This window comes from Myotis yumanensis, unplaced genomic scaffold (assembly GCF_028538775.1).
Source record: "Myotis yumanensis isolate MYYU_CA2020_CCGP unplaced genomic scaffold, mMyoYum1.0.hap1 SCAF_10, whole genome shotgun sequence".
Lineage (NCBI taxonomy): Eukaryota > Metazoa > Chordata > Mammalia > Chiroptera > Vespertilionidae > Myotis > Myotis yumanensis.
In genome coordinates, this window is record NW_027223761.1 from 43,198,443 (window position 1) to 43,224,829 (window position 26,387).

The 26,387-nt window shown below is 46.6% G+C and overlaps 1 protein-coding gene across 5 annotated transcripts in view; it reads right to left on the bottom strand.

Moving 5' to 3' along the window:
• The window catches only part of ARAP1 (ArfGAP with RhoGAP domain, ankyrin repeat and PH domain 1), a 75,474-nt gene that overhangs the window by 39,394 nt on the left and 9,693 nt on the right, over positions 1-26,387 (bottom strand). Inside the window, exons 1-2 of one of the 5 annotated variants that reach the window (XM_070425567.1) lie at positions 10,824-10,854; positions 5,377-5,448 (exon numbers count right to left, since the gene is read on the bottom strand). The exons of 3 other annotated variants lie outside the window; for them this stretch is intronic. The gene's annotated coding sequence lies outside the window, so the exon portion shown is untranslated. Of the gene's footprint in view, positions 1-5,376; positions 5,449-10,823; positions 10,855-26,387 lie in introns of those variants that run through there. One more of the 5 variants, XM_070425566.1, reaches the window with a different exon arrangement.

A 26,387-nucleotide genomic window follows, 5' to 3' on the forward strand; every position in this document is an offset into this window, starting at 1 on the left:
CTCCCCAACCCAGGTATAGCTTCCTTCTGTGGCTCTCCCATGCCATGGGGTTGAGCTCTATCTTTGAGCTTTCTCCCCTATGCCGCATGTGCCAGGCAAGGCCAGGTACTGCCAGGTCTCTGAACACATAGGCTTTTCCCTCTACCTGAAACCAGGCATCCCACTCCTGTGGCTGCCTAACACCAAGTTCATGTCTCCTCTAGGGGGCCTTCCAGGACCTCCAGAAATGGTACCACCCTTTACCCCTATCCACAGCCTCCGCCACAACTGCATGGCCAATGATTGCGCATGCTCGCACAGCACACACAAAACACACACACACACACACACACACACACACACACACACACATACTTCCTCCCTCTGCAAGACCTAGGTAAAGGCCCAATTCCTTCTGAGGCACCAGTTCCCAGCTGAGGGCTAGGCCCAGGGGCTTAGCAAGTATGGGGGGATTGAAGGATACCAAGGCTGGTCCCCCAGCAGGCCTAGACTAGGGAGGGGTTGAGCCTCACCCCATCTGCATGCCCCTGGAGGAAGTAGAATGCCCAGGAGGCGAGTCAACCCAGCATCACACAGCCTGTGGGGTCCTCCCACTACCAAAGGGGAAAGGAGTAATGTATATAGGAAAGGCCATTCATTCATTTGTTCATTCAAAATAGTCTTGCACTGGGCAATGGGGACTCAGGTTCCATCCCTGAACTCAAGAGCTCCTGACAGGGCAAGAGCAATAAATATTTGACACAGAGATGATTAACAGATCAAACAGGAAAAGTCATCTGATCATCTCCACAGACACAAAAGAGGCATATGATAAAACTCAATACTCAGGGTACTTAAACAAATAAAAATCGTACTAAAATAAAAATTGCTCTGCAAGTTCTAGAGACTAAAAATAAATAAAAATTGGGAAGAAGGCCCTGGCCAGGTAGCTCAGTTAGCTAGAGTGTTGTCCCGATATGCCAAGGTTGCAGGTTCAGATCCCTGGTCAGGGCACACACAAGAAGCAACCAATGAATGCATAAATAAGTGGAACAACAAATCGATGTTTCTCTCTCTCCCTTCCTAAGATCAATAAATAAAAATTTTAAAATAAATAAATAAAAGTTGGGAAGATACAAACAACCTATTAGTTACCAATAATATGAATTCTGAGTTGGAAAATCCAAGAAGCTCAACTGAGAAACTATTATACAAAATAAAAGAATTTAATAATATGATTGGGTTCAAAAGTGATATAACAGAAATCAAAACTTATAAGCAATAACCAGGTTAAAACCAGGATGAAAGACCCCATTTACAATAGCATCACAAAATATAAAACACCAATAAACTTCATGAGAAATGGGCATGATCTGTAGGAGGGAAAATTTGGAGTGTTACTGAGAAGCGAAAAGAAGACCTGGACAAATGGAAAAATACAGTATGCTCCCAGGCAGAAGACAGCATAAAGATAGAACTCTCTCTCATTTATAAATATGCACAACCCTATAAGTACACATAGGATCTTTTATTTAGCTAGACAAGCTGACTTGAAAGTCCATGTGGAAAAAACAAGCAAGCAGGAAGATCCAGAAAAATTTTGGAAGCAGAGGGTGAGGGAAAGGAAGAGTAAAGAGTAAGAATCAGCCTCACCACATATTAAAACATATAAAGTCATGGTTATTAAAATAGTACAGACAGCCCTCCATATTTTCAATCCACTGTTGCAGAGAGCTGACTGCATGCATTAATTAATCTATGCCACTTTAAATAAGAGACTAGCGCATCCGTGGATTTTGGTATCCATGGGACCCATTCCTCATGGATACAGAGGAATGACTGTACATGTTACCAGCATCTTGACAGATCAATTAAACAGAACAGAACATTTAAAAATAGACCCAACTACATATAAGAATTTAGTATACAATGAAAGGAATTCAAACTAGATGGATTATTAAGTTGTTGGGAGCAATCTAGAAACAAACTAACTTGGACTCCTACCTTACTACTTACAATAGGACCAATAACAGAAGGATCAGAGTTTTGATTATAAAAAAATAAAACCATAAAAGGATTTTAAAAATCATCGCAGAGAGCAAAAGCCTTTTGGAAATGATACAGACCTAGAAGAATTAAAAAGAAAAGTGAAATATTCTACTATATAAAAATCAAACATTCCTGCGTGATAAAAAAAAAAAAAACACCCTAAGCAAAGCCAAAAGAGAAAAGACAAACTAGGAGATATCTGCCATTCACATCCCAAACACAGGTCTAACTTTCCTAAAAACTAAAAAGCACCTAAAAATAAGAAACAGGCCCAGGCGCCATGGCTCAGTGGTTGAGGTCAACCTATGAACCATGAGATCATGGTTCGATTCCTGGCAGGGCACATGCGACCTCTATCCCCAGTAGGGAGTGTGCAGGAAGCAGCCAATCAATGATTTTCTCTCATCATTGATGTTACTATCTTTCTCTCCCTTCCTCTCTGAAATCAATAAAAATATTTTTAAAAAATAAAGAAACAGATCAATAACCTAAAAAAGAAAAATGGGCAAAGGATATGAACAGAGAAATTCATAGAAAGGGAAATATAAATGGTTCTTAAACAGGTGAAAAGAGCAACACCTCCCCATACTCAGTGGTGAGAGGTGAGGCATTCCTCTCCTGGAAGGCTTAGAATGCCTCTGGAAGGGCAAGGCCACAGCAGGTGTGGAAACCACAAGTGCTTCTGCCCTTGATCCAGCCATTCTTAGACACTTATCCTGCAGTCTTACTGGCGCATATCCAAAGACATACAGAGACGGTTATGACTATACACTGTGTAAAACAACAAAAGGTTAGAAATAACCAAAACATCCAGAAGCCAGAGAATGGTTAACTAAATTATGCTGTAGTCATACAGTAGAATACTGAGCAACTGTACAAAAAGAGGAAACTCCTTCTTATCAATATGAGACCTCCAAGATATGTTGCTAAGTGACTAAAGAACAATATAAAACAGTATACATAAGTTCTGCCTTTTATGTGAAAGAAAAACGAGGGAATAGATCAGTATGCATCTACTAGTAAATGCAGAAAATATCTCTGAAAAGATACATAGGAGACAAGGTTGCTTAGACCCTAAGCCTGGTTGCCTCTGAGAAAGAAAAATGAAGGCTGAAAGGCCAGGAGGGAGCAGATCGAAAGCCAGACTTCTGATTTCTGTCCTTGCAGCTCCCACCTCAGGCCAAGAGATATAGTCAGTAGTTATTGGACCTGAAGCTTATCCAATTCAGATGTTTTCTTTAAGAATACAAAATATCTGCTGAAACCGGTTTGGCTCAGTGGATAGAGCGTCGGCCTGCAGACTGAAAGGTCCTGGGTTCGATTCCGGTCAAGGGCATGCACCTGGGTTGCGGGCACATCCCCAGTGGGAGATGTGCAGGAGGCAGCTGGTCGATGTTTCTCTCTCATCGATGTTTCTAACTCTCTATCTCTCTCCCTTCCTCTCTGTAAAAAATCAATAAAATATATTTTAAAAAAAGAAAAAAAAAGAATACAAAATATCTTACTTATCATTTCACAAGATACATAAATACTGAAACACTGTTGTATGCCTGAACCTAAAATAATGTGGTGTGTCAATTATATCCCATTTAAAATTTTCTTTTAATAAAAAAAAGAATATCTTACTTTTGTAAAAATGTACAAGAACACATGACCACGGGCACACACGGCCCGGGCCCCTCCCTGGGGTCTTGGAAGGAGCCTGAAGATCAAGTTCCATCAACTCCCTGAGACCCACCTCTGGCTGATGGGGAGCCTTTCCACGCCACAACTTTTCTCTCACCTAAATGTTTAACTATGCAAATATTTTTTTAAAGGTTACTGAGGGACCAAAGAAAGACACAAACAGAAACACATTCAATGTCTTAGATAAGCCAGCTCTCAACATTATAAAGACATCAGTTCTTCCAGAATTAATCAAACTATGACTAGAACAATCCCAACTAAAATTACCCAGAGTCTAAAGTTAATATAAAATGATACCAACGATTTATTGTTAAGTGAAAAAGCAAGGTGCAGAAAAGTGTTTTATAATGTAAAACTGTTTTATAGGAAAATGTATATGAAAAATGCTCAACATCACTAGTTATCAGGGAAATGGATATCAAAACCTAATGAGATAATCACCTCACACTTGTTAGAATGGCTATTATTAAAAAGGCAAGAAATGACAAGTGTTGGAGAAGAGGGAAACCTCATACACTACTGGTAGGAATGTAAATTGGTGCAGCCACTATGGAAAAAAGTATGGAGGTTCCTCAAAAAGTTAAAAATAAGACTACCACATGACCCAGCAATTCCTCTTCTGGGTATTTACCCAAAAATATCGAAACGCTTATTCGTGAAGGCATATGTACCCCTATGCTCACTGCAGCATTATTTACAATCGCCAAGACATGGAGACAACCTATATGTCCATCATGGATGAATGGATAAAGATGTGGGAGATATGTACAATGGCACAGCACTCAATCATAAAAAACAGGAAGTATGCCATTTGTGACAACATGGATGAATCTTGAGAGTATTATGCTAAGTGCAGAAAGTCAGAAGAAAAAGGACAAAAACTGTTCAATTTCACTCATGTGAAATATAAAAACCGTAACACATGAACTAACAAAGCAAAGTCGTAGATACAGACAACAGAATGGTGGTTACCAGAGAAGGGGGTGGGGGAGGGTGAACCGTGTAAAGGAGGGTCAAATATATGGTAATGGGTGTTGAGCATGCAATTGAGTATATAGATATCAAAACATAATGGTGTACACCTAAAATTTATGTAATTATAAATTAATTATATAGTTAACCAATGTTACCTCAATAAGTTGAAGAAAAAGGAAAGGCATATTTATATAGCACCATACACACGAAAATACCTCTGGATGGGTTTGCAAGAAACTGCCTTTGCAGAGGAGTACTGGCAGCTTAGAGGACAAGAGAGGGAAAGTTACCTTTCACTAAATCCTCTGTATCTTTTTAATTTTGTGCCATTTTTCAAAAATATGAATACAGTTTAAAAGATAACATGATCATCTGGGAATGAGAAAGATGGTAATTCGCCAGGCACAGAAGGGAATCCAATATGCAGATATACAGATACACACACCCACACACTCACACACACACACCCCACCCGATGGTCCCTGTGCCCCCCCACCTTTCACAGCCCTCCTGGGAGGCTCTTCTCAAGGTCTCTGGGCCTCACCCTCTCTCTGCCTCTCAACCTCAGTTTTCAAAGTGGACAATGGGACCTCAGGTCTTGCCTCCATGAAGCCTACTCCCCGACCTCAATGTTGGGGCTCAGCCTGCCACACCCAGACCCCTTCCCCTCCCCATTTTCCGGCTCACCTGCTGGGCTGCCCAGGACACTGGTCCTCCCAGTTACTCTGAACAGCTGCTCATCTTGGCCTGAGGTGGGAGCTGCAAGGACAGGAACAGAAGAGAAAGTCCATGAGGCTAGGCCACGTGGAACAGAGGGATGCCAGAAGGAGGAGGGGGAGATGAGAAGGGAACGGAGGGTGAAGGGAAGAAGGCTGAGGAAGAAGGGGGAGAGGGATGGGGAAAAGGAAAGAGAGGGAAGAAAATGAGTTGTGTTCAAAAGTAATATAACAGAAATCGGTAGTTATAAGCAATAACTACCAGATAAAAACCAGAATGAAAGACCCCATTTACAATAGTATCACAAAATATAAAACGCCAATAAACTTCAAGAGAAATGTGCAAGATCAGTAGGAGGGAAAACATTAAGAATTCCTGAGAAGCAAAAGGAGACCTGGACAAACGGAAAGACATAGAAGAGGGTAGAGGAAGAGAAAGGAGAGAAGGGAAGGGTTTAGGCAGCCTAACGGAAGCCAGGCCTTCCAGCGGGGGTGAGGAGGCAGACACAGGCCTGCCCAGGGGTACAGGCCACACAGGTGGTAAAGGGGAGTCAGGCTCCTCATTCTCTGGCCCTCCACAAGGACCCATGGCTGGGATGTGTAGGGGACGGAGGGGACGGGCTGTGATAGAAACTACTCATGGCCAGGAGCTGACTATCCCCAGGGAAGACATGGGGAGGGGGTAATGCAGCTCCATAACTGAGCCAGTTCCTCCCCACAACGCAGAGCCTGCCAGAGAGAGGTGGGGGGCCCTGGGGAGACCCAGGGAGGCAGGGCCCTCTCCACTAAGCCTGCAACTGAGGCAGGGGCAAGAGAGCCCAAGGGCCTGTTTCTAACCATGGGTGGGGGCCAGAAGAGGTGTTCCAGCCAAGAGGAGCTAACAAGCCACCCCTGAGGGCAGGCACCAGCAAGCTCAGATGGCTGGCCTCGGTTCAGGAAGGCAGTGGAATGGGCAGGTCCTGGGCAGAACCACCTTTCCTGCCGCTAGGGCAGGGCCAAGGCAAACTGCTGGGCTCTGCACGGTGGCTTTTAATGTACTAGGCAGGTATTTATCTCATGTAGACTCCACAATTATTTCTTAGGATGAAGCTAAAATAGGGATATATTTTAAAAGTAAGTATTTTAAAAATAAATTTTAAGTAATTAGTACTTCAAATATTGAGTTGGCAAAAAAATGGCAATGCTACTCAAATGATGATTTTTAAAAAGAATAATAGACAACATAAATAGTCCTTACTGTATGCCAGATACCTAATCACTTCTTATTTTTTTTAATCCTCACCTGAGGATATTTTTTCCATTGACTTTTTTAGAGAGTGGAAGGGAGGGAGTGAAGGAGAGAGAGAGAGATGAGAAACACTGATGTGAGAGAGACACATCAACTGGTTGCCTCCTGCACACACTTGGCTGGGGATCGAACCTGCAACCCAGGTATGTGCCCTTGACCGGAATCCTTCGGTCTCCAGGCCAATGCTCTGACCTAGTGATGGCGAACCTATGACACGCGTGTCAGAGGTGACACGCGAACTCATTTTTTTGGTTGATTTTTCTTTGTTAAATGGCATTTAAATATATAAAATAAATATCAAAAATATGTCTTTGTTTTACAGTGTGGCCCCAGTGTGGTGCCTGCCCTCAGGGTTGCAAATATCAAAAAATTTCTATATGTGACACGGCACCAGAGTTAAGTTAGGGTTTTTCAAAATGCTGACACGCCGAGCTCAAAAGGTTCGCCATCCCTGCTCTAACCAGTTAGCAACACCAGCCAGAGCCCTAATCATTTTTTATTAACTTATTTAATCCTCACAGCAACCTTATGAAATATATACTTCATACTTTAAGATGAAGAAGCAGACGAGGCACAGAGAAATTAAATAACTTGCCCAAAGTCACACAGCTAGGAAAGGGGCAGCTTGAATATAGTACAAACAAGACAGTAGCCAGTAGCAGCCACATATGGCTACTGAACACTCAAGGTGTAGCTGCATAATGAAGTGTGCTGCATTAAATACACACTGGGTTTTGAAGACTTAGTACAAAAAGCAAGAATATAAATATATCATGGGGGAGGAAAGGGGACCTATGTAATATTTTCAACAATAAAGATTTTTTTAAAGAATATAAATATCTCAATAAATTTCTATTTATTACATAATAGGATTACTATACTATTTTGGCTATTTGAATAAAGTATATTATTAACTTCATGTTATTTGAATAAAGTATATTATTAACTTCATGTTTCTTTTTAATGTGCACCAGAAAAAGTTAAATTGTACTTATAGCTCAAATTATATTTCTGTTGGATAGTGCAGCTCTAGACTCTCAACCTCGCTGCTCACTGCCTCTCACAAAGTGATGATAAACATTAACTGAGCCCCTGCTCTATAGATTGGGCCCTATTCTAAGGCTTCACCATGGATTGATTGATGATGATCCCAACCACCCTATGGGAATGACCAGGGCTGGAAAACAGGAACGCACTTCTGTCCCTGCAAAGGGCCCAACCCCATCTTGGGCCTCTCTCAACTTCCCATTCTTACACTAAAGGCTTCACATCAAGGTCCGGCTCCAGGACTTCACACTCACAACCTTCTAGGACAGCTTCATTCAGGGCACTGGACGCATGAGCCAGACCTCAGACCTGCCCTACAGGAACCTCAGGCTGGAGGGGGTCAGATAACACCCAGCCAGTGGAAACAGCTTACATGTCCCTCACCAGGCCAGGGGTCAGGGAAAGGCTTCCTGGAGGAGGCAGCTCCTTTAAAAATAAAAAGTTTATAGCCGTCGCCAATACTGAACCTCTTTATTTAAAATTTGGATATTTTGCCCGGCCGACATGGCTCAGTGGTTGACCCTTGACTTATGAACCAGGAGGTCACAATTTGATTCCAGGTCAGGGCAGGTCAGGGCACATGTCCGGGTTGCGGACTCATTCCCCAGTGTGGGGCATACAGGAGGCAGCCAATCAATGGTTCTCTCTCATCACTGATGTTTCTATCTCTTTCTCCCGCTCCCTTCCTCTCTGAAATCAATAAAAATATATTTTAAAAAAATAATAAAATAAAATTTGGATATTTGGTTTATCTTGGACTTTTTCATTAATATTGCTTTTTAAAAATATATTATTTATCTTTATTTCTTAACTTTTTGCGCACCCCCCTCATTTTGCACTGGAGGCAAGTGCCTCACTTGCTCCACCCTAATCCTGAAACATCCCCCGCCCCAGGTTTAAGCCCTCCAGCTGTTATGACATATGACACATGACTGAGTTTCCACCCCCAGGGAAGCAGGGACCAGGGCAGAGGGGAGCGTCATCCTGTTGTGACAACATAGCTAAAAGCTGGGGGGGTTCCCCTCCTTTCCCACCCAAAAACCCAACTCAGGTTTCAACACCCCACCACTCCACCCTGCCCCTGCTTCTCCCCCGTCTCCCTCCAGCACCTCTCTGCTGTGCCAACCCCCGTCCCACCCCTGCTCAGAGCCCTTCTGTGTTCCCCGTGCCCTCAAGTTCAGCTGCTTGTCCTGTCATTGGACCTACTCCAGCCCTGACGTTTACAGATGAAGAAACAAACACCCACAGGGAGGAAGTGACTTGCCCAAGTTGCCCGTGACATGCCCCGAGCCCCAGCCAGCTGGGCTGGCCTACAACTCCCTCCACTTCACTTTTTTGCATCAGGCACCAGCTTGGCACTGGGAGCCCCCCAAACTTTCCCCACTTTCAGGCAATGATTCCAGACTGCCTCCTCCAGAGTTAGTCAGGCCTAGGGCAGGGCAGCCTTGAAGGTCCTACGCCTTCTGCACTCAGCACTCCTAGACCACCCTCAGGCTCTTAGGCCTTGGAAACTGGGCCATGCAGCTCAGAACTGCTTCTGCTCTATCTTTGGTTGTACCATAGGTGGGGGTCCATCTCCACCGAACCTACAACCTGACCTGGGGTGCCCTTGTAAGTCTACACCCCTTCTTGTGCCCCTTGCCCTCCACTATAGAGCTCACGACCTGACTGGGTTCACAGGGCACTCAGTCCAGAGGTAAGTAAGGGTCATCTGGAATCTCTAATTCTTGGCAGCCAGTCCTTTTTTAGGTCTGGCCTGAGTCCCTCTTACTGAAGCAAAAGCTGTGAGCCTTCTGTCCTCTACCATTTCAACCCCCGAGGGCAGAGTTAAAATCTCACTGCTCCTTCTCTGACCCAGCCCAACATCTCCCCCGCCCCGGCCACTACTGACGAGGGACACCAATTCCGACAATCTAGCAGAAAGTGGCCCAGAGCTCAAGGACAGGTAACTCCTGTCTCCTTCACTTTCTAAGTGCCCACTTCATGCCCAGCCCCTGCCAGTTTCCCACCTTCATCTCAGTCTCTTCAAACAATCCCAAGGCCTGGTATTTTTACCCCATTTCATGGAGGCTGTGTGAGGTGGAAACTCGCCGAGGTCACTTGCTAGGGCCAACAGGGCCTTCAGGAGATGTGACCACTTCTATCTGGTGGATTCGGCAAGGCTTCCAGAGGGCACTCCTGAACTGGGCCTTGCAGGATACATAGGAGGTTGCCCTTCCAAGCAAAGGAAACTGAGTGTGCAAGGCCAAGGGATGGGACTGGACTTGACAGATGCAGAGGCGGGAGATTTCAGTGGAGCAGGAACAGGAAATGTGAAAAGATAGTAGTGACACCCAGAGAGGTTTGGGGACCCTCCCTTGGATGGCCACAGAGCCTGCTGACCATGAGGATGTCAGCATCCACTGCACTCTGATTTGCATGAGTTAGGCCTAGGGCAGGGCAGCCTTGAAGGTCCTACCCCTCAGCCAAGACCCTTCCTCGATTGCATCTTCAGATCCCCCTCTACACAGAGCTGTAGAGGGAGGCCCAACGGTGTGGGAGAGCAGAAGAGGGAAAAGGCAGACCCAGGGGTCCAGACTCGAGGCCTGAGCTTACCTCCCCCTCCCCCCTTCCTGCACAGCCCTCCCCCTCACACACACACACACCAGGCAGGTTGGGCAGGGACCCCAGTGTCCAGACCTCAGGCCTGAGCTTACCCCCCCCGACCTCCTCCTCCCCTGCACAGCCCCCCACACAAGGCAGGTTGGGCAGGGACGCCCGTGTCCAGACCCCGGGAAACTCCTCAGAGCTCCCGACACAGGAACCAAGAACCCCACCCATCCAGCTTTGGACAGGCCCGGTCTACAAACCACCCCACCCATACCACAAAGGCACACCTCACACCACCTCACACCACCTCACACATACCTCCCACCGGACCTAGCAGCCACACACAGATCTGCCCCACCATACACACAGCCTTCAGTCTCCACACTCCCCACCAATAACTTGGCTATGTACAAGTGCCTCAGAGCCCCCCAGTGCCCAATACCCCTCACCCTCTAAGCCCACCCCCACCCCCCAGCCCAGTCACCAGGGGATACCTATGGGCAGGGCCACCCTCGGTCTGCAGGGCCTTCTCAGGACTCCACTAATGGAGGCAAGAGGCCTTGGAGACACTTCCCTTAGATATGAGGAACTGGGCGGTGGTTGGGTTCCCAGCTCAGAGGGTGCAGAAGTGGCCCCCGCCCCCCTGCAGAAGCCAGCTCCCTCCAGCTCAGACAAGGCAGCAGGTGCACAGCTCACTCGCCCTGGGCCCAGGGGCCTATTTTCTGTCTCTCAGGGACTGGCGGCCACTGCATACTGGTACCAAGGAGGCACCCTGGAGTCTCCAGCCCTGAATCTCTGCCCTGTCACTCACCCTACCATCAATTTTCTGCCCCATCCCATCTGCGGTGTGGTCTGTGCTCTGGTGTCCCAGGAGTGGTGGGGGCTACCAAGGAGCAGCCCTCAGGCCAGTGAGGACTGGGGGGGGGGGGGGGGGGGGGGCAGGTGTCCAGGGCCTAGGTGCCTAAAGAGCCACTTCAGCCACCTGGTGGGGAGCTGGGGCCACAGGCCAGGGCCCCTCCCTACAGGACACAAGGCAAGTCCAGGTTCCTGGCTCCACCACTTCTTGCCTAAAGCCCTGGACAAGTCATGCCACATTCTGAGCCACAGTTTCTCCCTCCACAAAGCATGGCTGTCATCCAGATGACTGTGACACGTCACCACGTGCATACTAGAAGCCACATGGGTCATCTGCTCACTCCTGGGCTATGAAGAGAGACACTTCCAGTCCTTAGCACCAAGGCCTTGCTGCTCCTGATAAAAGGGGCCCTTGGTGATGGTCTTGTAGCCAGGCTCTAACCTGCACCTTGGAGTTCTGATACCAATGACTACCACCCCCAGCCTCCAGCCATGTCCCTCTGTAGGGCTCTAGACTAGACACCCCACTAGCTCCTGGACTTCTTTGGGGTGGCCCTGGGCACCACACATTCCCCATCCCACAATGAATCCACCAGCTCCTCTCTTGGATAAAGTAAGGCTGCCTCCAACTTACACGGGGACTTTGAGCAAATAAAAAATGCCTCTTCCCACCCTGGCTAATTTAAATGACACTTAAATGCCTCTTCCCTCAGGAGCCCCACATCAGGGCTTGTAGCTAAGCAAAGAGGACAGCTGGGTTTCAGTCCTCTCCCAGCTCTCCACTTGTCCCCACCTACCAGGGGCCCTTAGGCAGTATGCAATGTGCACACCCACACAGCGGACCTGGTGACAGGCAGAATATTTTAACAACCTCCTTGGAGCAGTAAATCCTGTTTTATTAACGACCAAGGGACATTAAAGACTAAGTGGCCCTGGACCTCCCTGACCTCAATTTCAGGCCTAGCCTTAACTCCCACCCCAATCTTGAAAGACTATCACTTTCTACAACCTTCATGTCTATACTTTTTAAAGTTTTTACAGTTGTGTATCACTTGTATAATTAGAAGGGAAAAAAATATATAAAAGTATTTAAGTCTATTAGAATTGAGTTTGTTCCAGCTTGTTCCTCAAACTGTCAATTATAAAGTAGCTTTATGATTTTAAATATAACACGGATAGACTACTAAGAGAACTACTGTACAAAACTGCTCGTTTCCTGGGCCATCTGGACTAGAGAATGAGAAACTGAGACCCAAAGCTCGCCCCCTCCCCCACTGGCTTATCCTCCCACAGATCTAAGACACAGCTTATCAAATGAGGTCTCCTCACCAGGGACCCAGAGGGAGCAGCAGAGAGCAGCCCATGGGCTTTCAAATGGGAAATAGACTGAGATCCATTAGCAAACATGACATAAGAACCCCCCTCGGCTCTATTATGCATTCCCACCTCCAAATGGATCACACTGGACCACTCCCTCCCCTTCCCCCCCCCACCCCCGAACTGCCTCCTCATTATCATGTTTTAGACACATCAACCTCCTCTCCAACCTCATTACCCCCATCCACACCAGGCCTCCCCAGCCTGCCTGAACCCCTGGGCTTTCCTCCCTGCCTCCTGCTCCTCCCTCACCTGTGGCCAGGGCACCCTCTTGCGTATACCTCTAACCTGCCACAAGGCAGAGGTCCTAACCGGAACCCGAAACCCACAGCCCTGACCCACATCCACTCTTCAGGCCTCATGCAGGCCCTCCAATTTTAATGTGGACCCCACCAGCCCCACAGCATCTGTGGAGACCGGGGGCATTCCCACTGGGTCTCTGGACTGGTCCCCTGCCCGTCAGTCAGACACATCCTACTGGGCTGGGGACTTCCCAGGCAGAGCAGCAAGTGTCTCCTCCATCAAAAGTGCTGGCCAAGCCCAGCTGGCGCGGCTCAGTGGTTGAACATCGACCCAGGAACCAGGAGGTCACAGTTTGATGCCTGGTCAGGGCACATGCCCAGGTTTCGGGCTCGATCCCCAGTAGGGGGCATGCAGGAAGCAGCCAATCGATGATGTTTCTCTCTCATCAGTGTTTCTGTCTCTCTGACCCCCTCCCTTCCTCTCTCTCTAAAAATCAATAAAATAAAATAAAATAAAATAAAATAAAATAAAATAAAATATTGTAAGGTGTTGGCCAAGGGGGGACCTGAGATGCTAGAGGTAACTGCAGGAAGAGCTTCTGTGACCACTGACCGCCTTGGGAAGATGGGTGGGGGGCTCTTAACACTGTAAATGAGGCAAAAACAGGAAGAAACAGGCTAACCACAAGGGGGGTGGGAGTACACAGGGCTGACAACAGACTCCCAGGCAGCAGGAGTGGACAGAACCAGTCACATGCTGGGAACCTCACCACACACCAGAGGAGTGAGGGCCACTCCTGGCCCTGAGCTCTGACAGAGGAGGGGAAGAGAAGGCTGCTGGACTCCATCCTTTCTGAGTTAACTAGGAACCTGACATGTGCTCACCCAGGAGGAGAGATTTGGAGGGTTCCTCTGCACCCCAGAACTAGCATCCTAAGAGAACAGGGACCCAAACCTGCCCCCTCACTAGTGTCCCCTGAAATGGAGAAACCAGAAGATAAGCGGCCCAATGCTGCTGGCATCTGAAAGGGGAAGCTGCCTTTGTTGCTGGGGTGAAGGTGACCAGATGGGCGGGGCAGGGGCCAGAAGGGAGAAGGAGATGAGGGACCAGCCCCACAGGCTCAGGCCTGCAATTGTTGTGTGACCTCTGCGTCCTCCACTATATTATCAGATGACAGACAGGAGAGGTTCCTTCCTAGGCCTCTCCTCTCCAGCTCACAGGGAACATTCTAACCCACTTATCGGATCCAGCCATCCCTGCTTAAAGGTCATGAATATGGAGGGCTTACCAGCCACTGTGCTAAACATGTTACATGGACTATTTCATATAATTCTCTAGACAATCTAGAAAGTGGATAGCTTTAGCCCACTTTACAGTTGAGGAAGAAACAGAGCCTCAGAGAGGTGAAGTAATTTGCCCAAAATGACACAGGAACCAGAATCTAAACCAAGAGCTACCTGGGCCCCTCCTTCCACTCTATGTCCTCAGAGAGAGGACAGTGTAGAAACAGGCAGGGAGCAAGAGAGGGAGGATGAGTGCAGGCTGAGAAGGGCCTTGAAGGCCATGCTAAGACACTCGCCCTTACTGTTCAGACAACAGGAAGCCATGAAGGGCAGCAGGGTCCTCTGGGGACCAAGTATAGGGCAGCAAACAGGCAGACAGGCAGACAGGTAGGCAGGCAGGGGTTCCTACTGCTGTGAGATTGGAAATTCATATAACTTTTCTGAGTCTCAGTTTCATCATCTGTACAATGGGTGTTACAACAGCTCCACCTTGCAAGCTTGGGAGGAATAAATGTATGCCTTCAACACAGATTCCAAGTCTGACCAGTTCTCACTCCCCGGTGACTTCCCACCTCCCTCAGACAGAAAGCCAAAGACAGTGCTGCATGGCCCACTAGCTCTCTCCCTGCCACCTCCCACCTCCCTGCTGTTCCTCCACCCTCTCCTTGTGCTCCACCTCAGGGCTGCGCGCTGGAGCTCCCTCTGCCTGGAAGCTCTTCCAGACTTCTACACGACTCACTGCCATACTCTCCCAGCACCTGCTCAAATACAAGGCCTTCCTTCCATGACCATTCTACCTAAAAAGTACCCCCATCAGTCTCCTGACCCTGTATCATTTTCCAGCATCCCCTGTATCACTACTGAACACTGTTCACTGTCAGTCTCAACTGGAGGACCAGGATATTGTCTCATTCACAGCTCTATCCCCAGTGACTAGACATGTCCGGCCACTGGTGAAATGGATGGATGGACATCTACAAAGGCCTGGCTCACCCGGGTCAGGAGCTTGGGACAGGGGCCTGTGACATGGGTAGGGAGAGAAATGGTTGGCTGAGGCAACAGGACTCAAAGATTCAACTCGGAGACTCCTTGGCACCCTCCATGGCTGGGCCTGACAGTTCTTTCCACCTCTGTGGCCGCCCCAGCCACTTCCTGCTGTGCTGGCCGATAAACACCGCCGGGGGCGGGGGGGGGGGGCTCACCCACACAGGAAAGTGCTGATTCTCAGGCCCCCTCGAGCTGCCCACCCCTCAACTGTTCCCCAGAGTTCAGAACCACCCAGACTTTCAGGAGTCTCTGAGACCAACACCCCCACCCTGATTCGAGGCAGGTGCCTCTCCCCTGCTTGTCTGCCCCGTTCCATGGCTCCCCATTATCCAATGGGGTTCAAAGGCCTCCACCCTCTAGTTTCTGAAGCTTACTCCTCCTCTCCAGTCTCATTCCCCCCAGCCCCACTGTCTGACACTTTACCTCCAGGACTTCACTTATTATTCTGTGCCCTCTGCCTGGAACCCCCCAACCTCTTGCTCCTTAGGCATATAGGAATCACCTCAACAAACCATTCCTACTTCCAGAAGGGGAAAGTGAGCCCCAGAGAGATTTAAGAACCTAAGCAGGGTCACACAACAAGTCAAGACCAGGGCCCAGGAACCCTCAGCCTGAGCCCCCACCCCTGGGAGGAGGAGTTCCTCTCAGGTGACCTCAGAGATGCTGAAGCAACCCCCCTCCTCCAGGTGAGCTGGCTAGGGCAGCCCTGCACTGAGAAATGTGGGTTTTCAGGCCACAAGCAGTAGAGGCAGAATGAGTGTCCTAGTTCATGTCCTGGAACAGAACCACTAGACCAGGGGTGGGCAAACTTTTTGACTCGAGGGCCACAATGGGTTCTTAAACTGGACCGGAGGGCCGGAACAAAAGCATGGATGGAGTGTTTGTGTGAACTAATATAAATTCAAAGTAAACATCATTACATAAAAGGGTACGGTCTTTTTTTTTTTAGTTTTATTCATTTCAAACGGCCCGCGGGCCGCAGTTTGCCCACGGCTGCACTAGACACTCCCTGGATGTTCAGCTTCCCTAGGCTTAGCAGGTCTACCTTCTAAGAAGACAGAAGGAGCAGGAACAGGCCTATTTGAGGGGAGAGGCAGGCCTTTAGCTGGGGCTCTGGCACCCCTTCACCAAGCAAGAGACCCTATTCCAGAGCTGTTCTGTTGTCATCTGGTAAAGCTCAGTCCCCAACCTTGCCCTCACAGAGGCTCCTTTTTCCCCACCAGGCTAGGGAAGCTTTTGGGAACAAATTGTCAAATTTTAGCTGCAGACCCACAAAGCGGCCTATCTGGAAGAAGGACCCCACTCAAGTGGGGGAAAGCCTCACCCAGCTTACATATCAAGGGGTGCAGAGCCAAGCACCTCCTACCCCAACTCAGTGAGACATGGAATGCTGATCACACCACACACAGGCAAAAGCACAGGACCTTCAAGGATGCATCTGGGTCCAAGTGCACACAGGCACACACGCAAGCACACTCATAGCGCCCCCAGAGGAATGCGGAGCTGGAAGGGGCTCACCCAGCCAGGAAGTCTTCCAGGAAGGGGCAGATTCCTTCATGGGAAGGAAATTCCCATGGGGCAGGTCCTGCTCTATGCCCAGGGCTCTTTCAGGGCAGCTGTTGAGCCCACAGGACCAGGTGGGTACCAGAAGGAGGTGGGGGAGGCATCGTGAAACATTCCAAGGCTCCAGCCAAGGCCCAGCTTCCCTGCCCCTCGAGGAGGGGCAATGTCTCCCCTTCAGGCTCCCGGGCTCAGGTCTGTTAGCTACACTAACCCTCCAAGGCTGGCCCTGGGCCTGCTGAACCACATCCTGTCCCAGGAGTACCTGTTTTGCCCAGCAGTGTGGCCCAGACCTTGCTCTGTGACCCAGCCAACCACCAGCCCTCCTGGGGCCTCCCATCAATCCTGTCCTGGGAACCAGGGCAGCCCCGCCACCATCAAATGAAAAGGAGGCCTGGCCCCTGTCTGTCCTCTCCCCACTCCCCACCAAGAGGGCTGTCTCTTCTGCTACTTCCTAGTCCGTTGCAGGGCCTGGTTCTCAGACTTCTTGAAAAGGGGAGTTGGGTGTGTATGCTGGGGTGGTGGGTGCAGAGAGCACACGGAGCCTGAGCCACCTGGGCCACTCACCCCCAAGCAGCCCTGAGGAACTCTCCAGTCATCCGTCTGGCACCAGCAGCCGAGGTGTGGCCCAGAGTCTCTGTTTCTCTAAACTCAGGATCCACTTTTGGAAATTTGGAAGCTGGGAATTGCTTGAATCCTTAATGCCTAGGACCTCAGATTCAGAATCCTAAAATTGCAGCTGCTCAATGTGGGGAGAGGGAGGGCAGAAGTGGAGAGGGAGGGGAAGCCCCCCACCTCAACTTGCCTCACCTCTCACCTGCCCTGTTGGTTGGTTGCTGTTCACACCTAGGGCTGGTAAACCCAAACCTGGGAGGTTCCAGGAGCTGCTGCTTCCTGCTCCCTCCCTGAAGCTCTGGGGAAGCTGAGTCCATTGAAAGTAAGTGACAGCCCAAGGCCTCTCACTGACATACCAGGCGCTCCTGACTCCAGGCCTGACTGAGCCCTGGTTCCAAATTATGGTAGGAAGGAAGGGGGAGGGGGGCACACCCAGGCGCAGGGCAATGTCCTCTGGAGAGGTAGGGAAGGTGCCAGAGGAGACCCCGGCACCTGTGCGGAAAATATGCTATAGCTCCCTGTCCTGGGGACTGATTCACCCCAGCACTGCATGGCCAGAAGTGGGTAGGTCAGGCTCCCCCAGGGGCTTGGGCAGGTGAGATTCCAGGTGTCCTCCGGCTCCCTGCCCCTGAGAATGGAAACAAGAAGTGGCTGAGGGGTCCCAATCCTCCTCTCCCTCCCCACCTTTGGCTCACAGTCTTTACCCTCACAACAGTGAAGATAATGAGAAGGTGGAAGATTTGGCCACATCCCTCCCGCCTGGGGTGGGCTCTCTGACCCTGAATCCTCCCCTGGATCCCTCTCACCTTGAGCACCACACTCTTGATCACAGCTGGTCTATGCTTCTTGCCCTCTTAGCTCTGGAACCATTGTTTCCAGGTTTGTTCAATTAGTCACTGACACCCAACTATACCTGATCTCAGTCACCTTGCCAGGAATCCGGGAGAAAGACTTGGGACCTATGACAAGGCAGGTGGGCAGTGTGTGAAGGAACCTTAGGGTATCAAAGTCCCAGGAGGCCCTGACCAGACCTCAGGCAGGGAGGTGGAATGCAGACCTCAGAAGCCCTGACTGGGTGCAGCCCCAGCTCTCCCTTTCCTTGGCTAAAAGACTATAGGCAAGTCACTTCTACTAACGATAGTTTCCTCATCAGCAAAAGGGGGTCTGGGAGAACTACTGTATTCAGCAAAGCCGAGCAGACAGGATGAGAACAGGGAGTAGACCTCAGGAGGTGCTCATCCCAGAGCTGAGCCCTTGCAAATTCATTTCTTGACAGCAACCAGTCCAGTCTGCAAGCAGGATGCCCTTGCAGGCATCCCATCCCCACAGTTGGCCCCAGCAATGACACCTGACCAGGTGGCCCTCCAGTCCCTGCCTGTCACCTGACTGGGAGTTCCCGAGGTAGGACAGGGTTTGGATCTCCTCTGGCGGAGGGTGTTCAGGGTTCTTACTGTGAACCAATAGAAATTCAGACCGTAGCTCTACTACAGAATGGATAATCTTGGGCAAATCAGTTAACCTCTCTGGGCCTCAACTTCTTCATCTGTAAAATAGTCTACCCCATAAGACTATTGTTGAGGATTAAATGAAATAATTATATAAAATGTTTAGCACAGTGCCTAAACATTTAGGCACATAGTAAGCTTTGTTGGAAGCTGCCCATTGTCTTCACTAGCAGAGACGTGTGGACAAGGAGCCCAGAATGCTGGTGAACCTTGAGCCCTGGCAAAGGTCAGAGCTATGCACCAACTGTTTAATTGAGACAATGGTAGCTGAAGCAATTTCCCGACCAGATAGTCATGTGAATCCTTACTGGAATTGCCTGCCTAAGGGCTATACATGTATCCCAAACTGAATAAAAGGATGGCAAGACCTGAGCACAAGTGGAGTCCTTCTTCTTACACTGGGCTCCTGCCTGGCCCCCCAATTTCCAAATTATTATTTCTTGTCTCGTCTCTGTCATTTGCATGCAGCCCTTCTCCAGAGCCAAAACCCTGAACCATTCGGGACATGGTCATCACATCTGGCACCAAACATGGGGCCTCTGGAGAAGAAGATTTTTGCCTAGAGCAAAGAATGAAGTTTCGAAAACCAAGATGGCGGCATAGGTTAACGCTGGAGTTTGCTGCCTCGAACAACCACTTCAAAAATACAACTAAAAGACGGAACGGACATCATCCAGAACCACAGAAAGGCTGGCTGAGTGGAAGTTCTACAACTAGGAGGAAAGAGAATAGCATACCAAGACTCAGAGGAGGCGCAGTGCTGAAGTGAAATACTAAGGTGCGGAGTGCATGTGGAGCAGGCTGGCAGCGGAGGGCGCGGTTGTTGTCTTCAATCGGGAGGGAGTTTCAGACTCTGAGCTCCAGATCCGGGCGAGTCTCTAGGGACCCAGACTCAAACGGGAGAATCGGGACTGTCTGGCTTCGGTCGGAACTCGAAGGCAGCTTTCTCTCCGAGGTTTGCAGCGGTCGGTTGCTGGGACTCTGAGAGGCAGAGCCCCTGGGGACGGAACTGAGAGCAGCCATAACTGCTCGCTCTGCCCGTCCGCCCTGTAGATCCCCGGGGATCCGCCACGCCCAAGCCCTGCACAGAGGCATTTGCCGGATAGCCTTAGGCAAACGCTAGATTAGCACCGCCCTAGAAATCCAGCACAGAAGCTCTCCCACTGCAGACACAGCTGACTTTCATAGCCAGTTAGCCTGGAGGTCAATTCACCCCCAGTATTGCTGACAACAATCAAGGCTTAACTACAACAAGACTGCGCACAAAGAATGAAGTTTCACCGGCAAGGTGGGGGAGATTTCACCAGATAGGTGGGGAAGAGTTCACCATATAGGTGGGGAAATTTGCCACATGTAAAGCCCACAGTCAGCTGCAGAAGTCGTGATCTGTAAGTAGGGTGGGAACGTCTTTTTTTGAGCCAGGTTAATGGGGCAGAATTTGGTTAAAAAGTAAGAAACTTTATTGTAGACCTTTGGTTGCATGCTTAAGGAATTAAAGTTTCAAAAGTTATTCTCTTACAGTTTTTGCTTGAAGTTATAGAACATAACCCTTGGTTTCCTGAAGAAGGTATATTAGATCTTGAATGTTGGCAAAGACTGGGTCAAAATTTCAAAAAAGCCCAGCAGCAGGGGAAAAACTTGCCTCTAAACTGTTTCTCCTTGTGAAACATGGTATTGCATTTGCTAGAGCCTTTTAAAGAGGCTAAGGAGGATAAACCTCCTCCCCTTGTACCCTCTGCTCCTAAAGAAGAGCAAAAAGAAAAATTGGAGGAATGGACTTCATGGCCCCCTCCACCTCCATTGTCCTAATCCTGAAACATTTAATTCGCCGTTAATAGAATCACCTATGCAAAGAGCCATCAGAGAAGGATTGAAGGACATGTCGGTGGAAGAAAGACTTGCTTTTCCTATTATACAGGTAGTTGACCCACAGCTCCCGAATCAGATAATAAAACACCATGAAAAATTTGACTTTAAAATGATAAAGGCCTTACGGGAAAGCATATTTCAGAACAGTCCGACAGCTCCTTTTACAGGAGAAATTATGAATAACATTTCTGACGCATTATTAGCTCCTTATGATTGGTATTCTCTGGCTCGTGATACTCTGGATGGAGGAGATTATTTGCTATGGAAGGGAGAATTTTTGGAGAAATGTCAGGAGCAAGCCCATGCAAACTGCAGGCTGAATGCTCAAGTAACTTATGAAATGCTGGCAGGACTGGGACAGTATATTGATGTGCAAAATCAGGCTCAGAAAAAAGTACCATTATCATATTTTAAAATGTGGTTTCTTGTTCAAATCACAAAATACCTAATTTGTTTTGAGGATCGAAAATCTATAATTTCTAAAAAGCCGCTGGATCCTCCACTTCTGATTTAAAAGGCGGCTGGAGAGGGCAGAGCTATCAGCTCTCCCGCAAAAAAATTCTCTAATGCTTTGTTTAAAAATTACCGAAGAACGCGTTGGGATAAGCAGATGTTGGCAAAAATAATTCTAATAATTCTAAGAGCTAGTCATTACTTTGGAAAGCAAAATAGAAAAAAATTTCAGAGTCTGTCATTTTATTTGTTTTAATGTGCTTATTGATTAAACATGCCTTTAGTTTAACTGGAAAGAGAAACATGGCAGAACCACTTACTGAATTTTCCCCCAAAGCAAGCAGGAGGTGGGGAAAGGGAGACACGTGGTGATCCTGTAACATAAACTCCTGAGTGTGCTAGGAAAAGTCTCCTTCTCACCATGAAAAGTTTTACAAAATTTAGAAATGCGTCTGGGATTTCTGTGCTCGTAAGGAGAGAGGCTAGCTTAAAAACAAATGCGCGCAACCATCCAATTTCGGATATTAGATAGATTTTTGAGCTAAACTTAACTCTCTTTGCAATAGTACAGAATCAAACCCAAAATGTTTTTTCTCAAGAGAAAGATGGCGGAAAGGACACAAAAGAAAGATACCAACTGGTTCTAGCAACAAGATTGGTATTTCCATAATAAAAAGTAGTTTATTTAAATAATAATGGACCGCATTCAAAAGTTAACATTAAAACTAAAAGTCAATAAATCATCTGTTATAAAATTTGCTAAAGAAAATGCCTTAAATAATTATAATTGGCTCTAGATCTCAAAATTGTTAAAACATAGATAAATATGAAGGTCCAATAGCCCAGGGGGAAACTAGCTTCGCTCTTTGACATTTAAATAGACCAGGCTAGGTCAAACCTGTTTCTCCAGCCAAGGACAAAGCTTCCCCCCCACTACCCCCCCTATCCCCCATTCCCCCAACCCCTGCCCCGCCCCCCCAGACCTCTTAAAGAAAAAATGTGGTCCTTTTAAATTGCGCTAGTTTCCCCACAGCAGTAACCAGCAGAAAGAATATAGCTAATTTGCATTTGAATGACTACAGACTTACTCCAAATTTGTTTGGCAGCTTAAAACTTTGGGATTTGGGAGAACCAAGATGGCAGCATAGGTAAACACCGGAAATTGCTGCCTCCCACAACAAATTCAAAAATACAACTAAAAGACAAAACGGACATCATCCAGAACCACAGGAAGGCTGGCTGAGTGGAAATTCTACAACTAGAAGGAAAGAGAAAAGCACACTGAGACTCAGAGGAGGTGCGGAAGTGCAGAGGTACGGAGGCACACACGGCAACGACTGGCAACTGAGGACGCGGCTGTCTTTTTTGACTAGGGAGGGAGTCACAAGCCCCCGACTGCTCTGAACTCCAGTTCCGGGTGAGTCTCTGGGGACCTAGACTCATACGGGGAGAAACTGGACTGTCTGGCAGCGGGCAGAACTCGGAACTTGAGGGCGGCTTTCCCTCAGAGGTGCTGGCAGCAATTAACGGGACACTGAGACTCGGGGCCCCTTAGGGCAGGGCTGAGGATCAGCCATAGCTGCTTGCTCCGCCCTGTTGATTCCCTGAGACCCTGCCCCACCCAGGCTGCAGCAGAGGCTTTTGCATATGAATGCCCTGGCCCTTTGCAATCTGAAAATTACCTAACAACTACAGCTGGGCCAGACAGACCCAGAACTTCCAAGAGAAGGCCCAAGGCCCCACAGCAGCTTGCATTGCTTCACAGCTGGGCCTCATTTGGGCACCTCCAAACCCAAAACAAGGAAGGGGAATCTGCAGATCTCCTCCTAGCTCCTGCTGGGTAGCCTCAGGCAGAGGCTAAATTAGCACCTCCTTATATCCAAGAGCCAGTGTACCCAGTGGTCAGAATGGGACCATCCAATTACAACTCCTCAGATCCATAAGGGACACACTCAGGGGGCAGACTCAGTGAGCACCAAAGCTCCACTAAAGCAAGTCTTGCCCCAGAAGGGTGTCTTCAGCACAGAAGTTCTCCCACTGTAGACACAGCTGATTCTCACAGCCAATTGGCCTGGAGGTCAATTCCCCCCAGTGATACCTACAACAATCAAGGCTTAACTACAACAAGACTGTGCACAAAGCCCACAAAGGGGTGCACCAAGAGTGTCCACCTCAGGTAATTGGGGAGGCTGAGCCACTGGGCCCTATAGGACACCTAGCACACAAAGCCACTCTACCAACACAGGGAAGCATAAAAAATGTGGAGACAAAGAAACAGGTCACAAATGACAGAAATGGAGGAAAGCAAACAACTGGATATAGAGTTCAAAACCACACTTTTAAGGTTTTTCAAGAACTTTCTAGAAACCGCCAATAAATTTAGTAAGACCCTCAAAAAGTCTGGTGAGACCGCCGATAAATGTAGTGAGACCCTCAAGAAATCTAGTGAGACCCTCGAGGTTATGAAAAAGGACCAACTAGAAATTAAGCATACGCTGACTGAAATAAAGGATATTATGCAGAGTTCCAACAGCAGACAAGAGGATCACAAGAATCAAGTCAAAGATTTGAAATACGAAGAAGCAAAAAACACCCAACCGGAAAAGCAAAATGAAAAAAGAATCCAAAAATACGAAGATAGTGTAAGGAGCCTCTGGGATAGTTTCAAGCGTACCAACATCCGAATTATAGGGGTGCCAGAAGAAGAGAGAGAGCAAGATATTGAAAACCTATTTGAAGAAATAATGACAGAAAACTTCCCCTACCTGTAAGAAATAGACTTACAAGTCCAGGAAGCACAGAGAACCCCAAACAAAAGGAATCCAAAGAGGACCACACCAAGACACATCATAATTAAAATGCCAAGAGCAAAAGACAAAGAGAGAATCCTAAAAGGAGCAAGGGAAAGACAGTCAATTACCTACAAGGGAGTACCCATACGACTGTCAGCTGATTTCTCAACAGAAACTTTGCAGGCCAGAAGGGAGTGGCAAGAAATATTCAAAGTGATGAACAGCAAGAACCTACAACCAAGATTACTTTATCCAGCAAAGCTCTCATTCAGAATTGAAGGTCAGATAAAGAGCTTCACAGATAAGAAAAAGCTAAAGGAGTTCATCATCACAAACCAGTATTATATGAAATGCTGAAAGGTATCCTTTAAGAAGAAGAAGAAAAAGGTAAAGATACAAATTATGAACAACAAATACACATCTATCAACAAGTGAATCTAAAAATCAAGTGAATAAATAATCTGATGAACAGGATAAACTGGTGAATATAATAGAATCAGGGGCATAGAAAGGGAGTGGACTGACTATTCTTGGAGGGGAGAGGGGTGTGGGGGATGCGGGAAGAGACTGGACAAAAATCGTGCACCTATGGATGAGGACGGGGGAGGGGGGTGAGGGCGGAGGGTGGGGTGGGAACCGAGTGGAGGGGAGCTATGGGGGGAAAAGTGAGGAACAACTGTAATCATATGAACAATAAAGATTTAATTAAAAAAAAAAAACGTTGGGAGTTTACTAAATTAATTAAATAATAAAAATTTTAAATATCTAGGTATTTTCAAATGACAAAATACTAAAATGTTCATCTAAATTTAACTCATGAAAAATGTAGAGGATAGAATTGATTTTGTTAATTAAATATGTCTTGTATTTTTAAAAAATATATGAAGTTATTATTTATCTGAATATTTAACTTGCCACCATAAAATTTAAGACTTCTAAAAATTTAAAATTCAACTTAAATTGGGAGAAATCATAGTTGTGGTAAAATTTCAACCTAATCTAGTTAAAAAAAAGAGGATTAATTCTGTGATCTGAACCAAATTTTTAATACAAAAACCAGCTTAAATATAATTGATATCTTTTAAGATAATTATAAAAATATATAATCTTTAAATTACACACATATATATATATATAGATATAGATATATATAGAGAGAGATATATAGAGATAGATATATATTTGATGATCTTTCCAAGTTAAATTTCAAGACTTTAACCAAGAATAACTTTTGGACATTTCATGGGCCCTGAAATGTTTTCAAAGGTTTGTTCTCTCTTAAAAGAAATATTTTTAAATTAAGCCAATTTAGTAGACTTGAAATTACGTGGAAAGCTTTATCAAATAAAAATTAATAAATATATTTTACTTATATACCTATATTTTATAGGTTATGAAGGTTTTGGCCTCTGAGGAAGGGCAAAACAAAATTTATTCTTAAGTAAAAGCCAAAGAATTCAACAGCAGAATTTTATGACAAAAAGCCCCTAGCAGCCTCCATTTTAAATAGGTTGGGGGTGGGGTGGCATATGTGCCTCATGGATCAAACATATAAATTTACTTGCTTTGCCTTTTTAATAAAGATACCTACTTTAATTACTTTACAAATTAGCTTTTAAATTATAACCAAGGTTTCATATAATTTCAGCTAAATGAGAAGCCAATATTTTTATAAGCAATTGGATCCTAGTGAAGTCTTCTAAGAAAGTTACTGAGACCTCCCATAATCCCTGTATATGCAAATAAGCCAAAAATTCTAAGCTTAATAAAAAGGAGAAATTTTAAAATTTTGAAATCTCTTCCACTAATATTTACAGAGTTAACTGAAAATTGTTATTCAAGCACTAAATCTGATCATTACTAGTAGTCACCATGATTATAAGGGAAGTCGTTTAATGTGACTACATGGCCTGGCAGTATTAGTAAGCATCAAGAAGCAACCATGTTTGTTATACTTGTTGTTTGATGTAAAAAAGAAAGATAAAGATTTTTAAAAGAAACTCTCTAAGTGTGGCCTAAAAATTACTCTGGAAGGAAGTAAAGATAGGTCCTCTTCAAACATCTGAAGAACTGTAATTAAAAGTCAATATATTGGGCCTCAAAAAGAAAAGTAAATAATTTGTATTTTTGCCTCCCTAAACAAAGTTTATGTAAAATTACTCAAAGACTAATAGCAGAAATTTAGTTAGTGTCATTTAGTGTCCACAGCCAAGGACAAGTAAAATTTAAAAATAAGCCTTATTTCAGACTAATTTAAATTGGCAAATTTAAATAAATAAATATTCACAAAATTAATTGTACTGGGCAGGAAACTATTCTTAAGCATTAACTAGGTTTTTATTGATGGTTCATCTCATAGTAAACTTGCTTAACATGCAATGAATCCAAACCAGTCATATTTCTGTGCATACAATTAAAAGCTATCAAGAATGCATTGCAGGATTTCCAAAAGCCTTTTA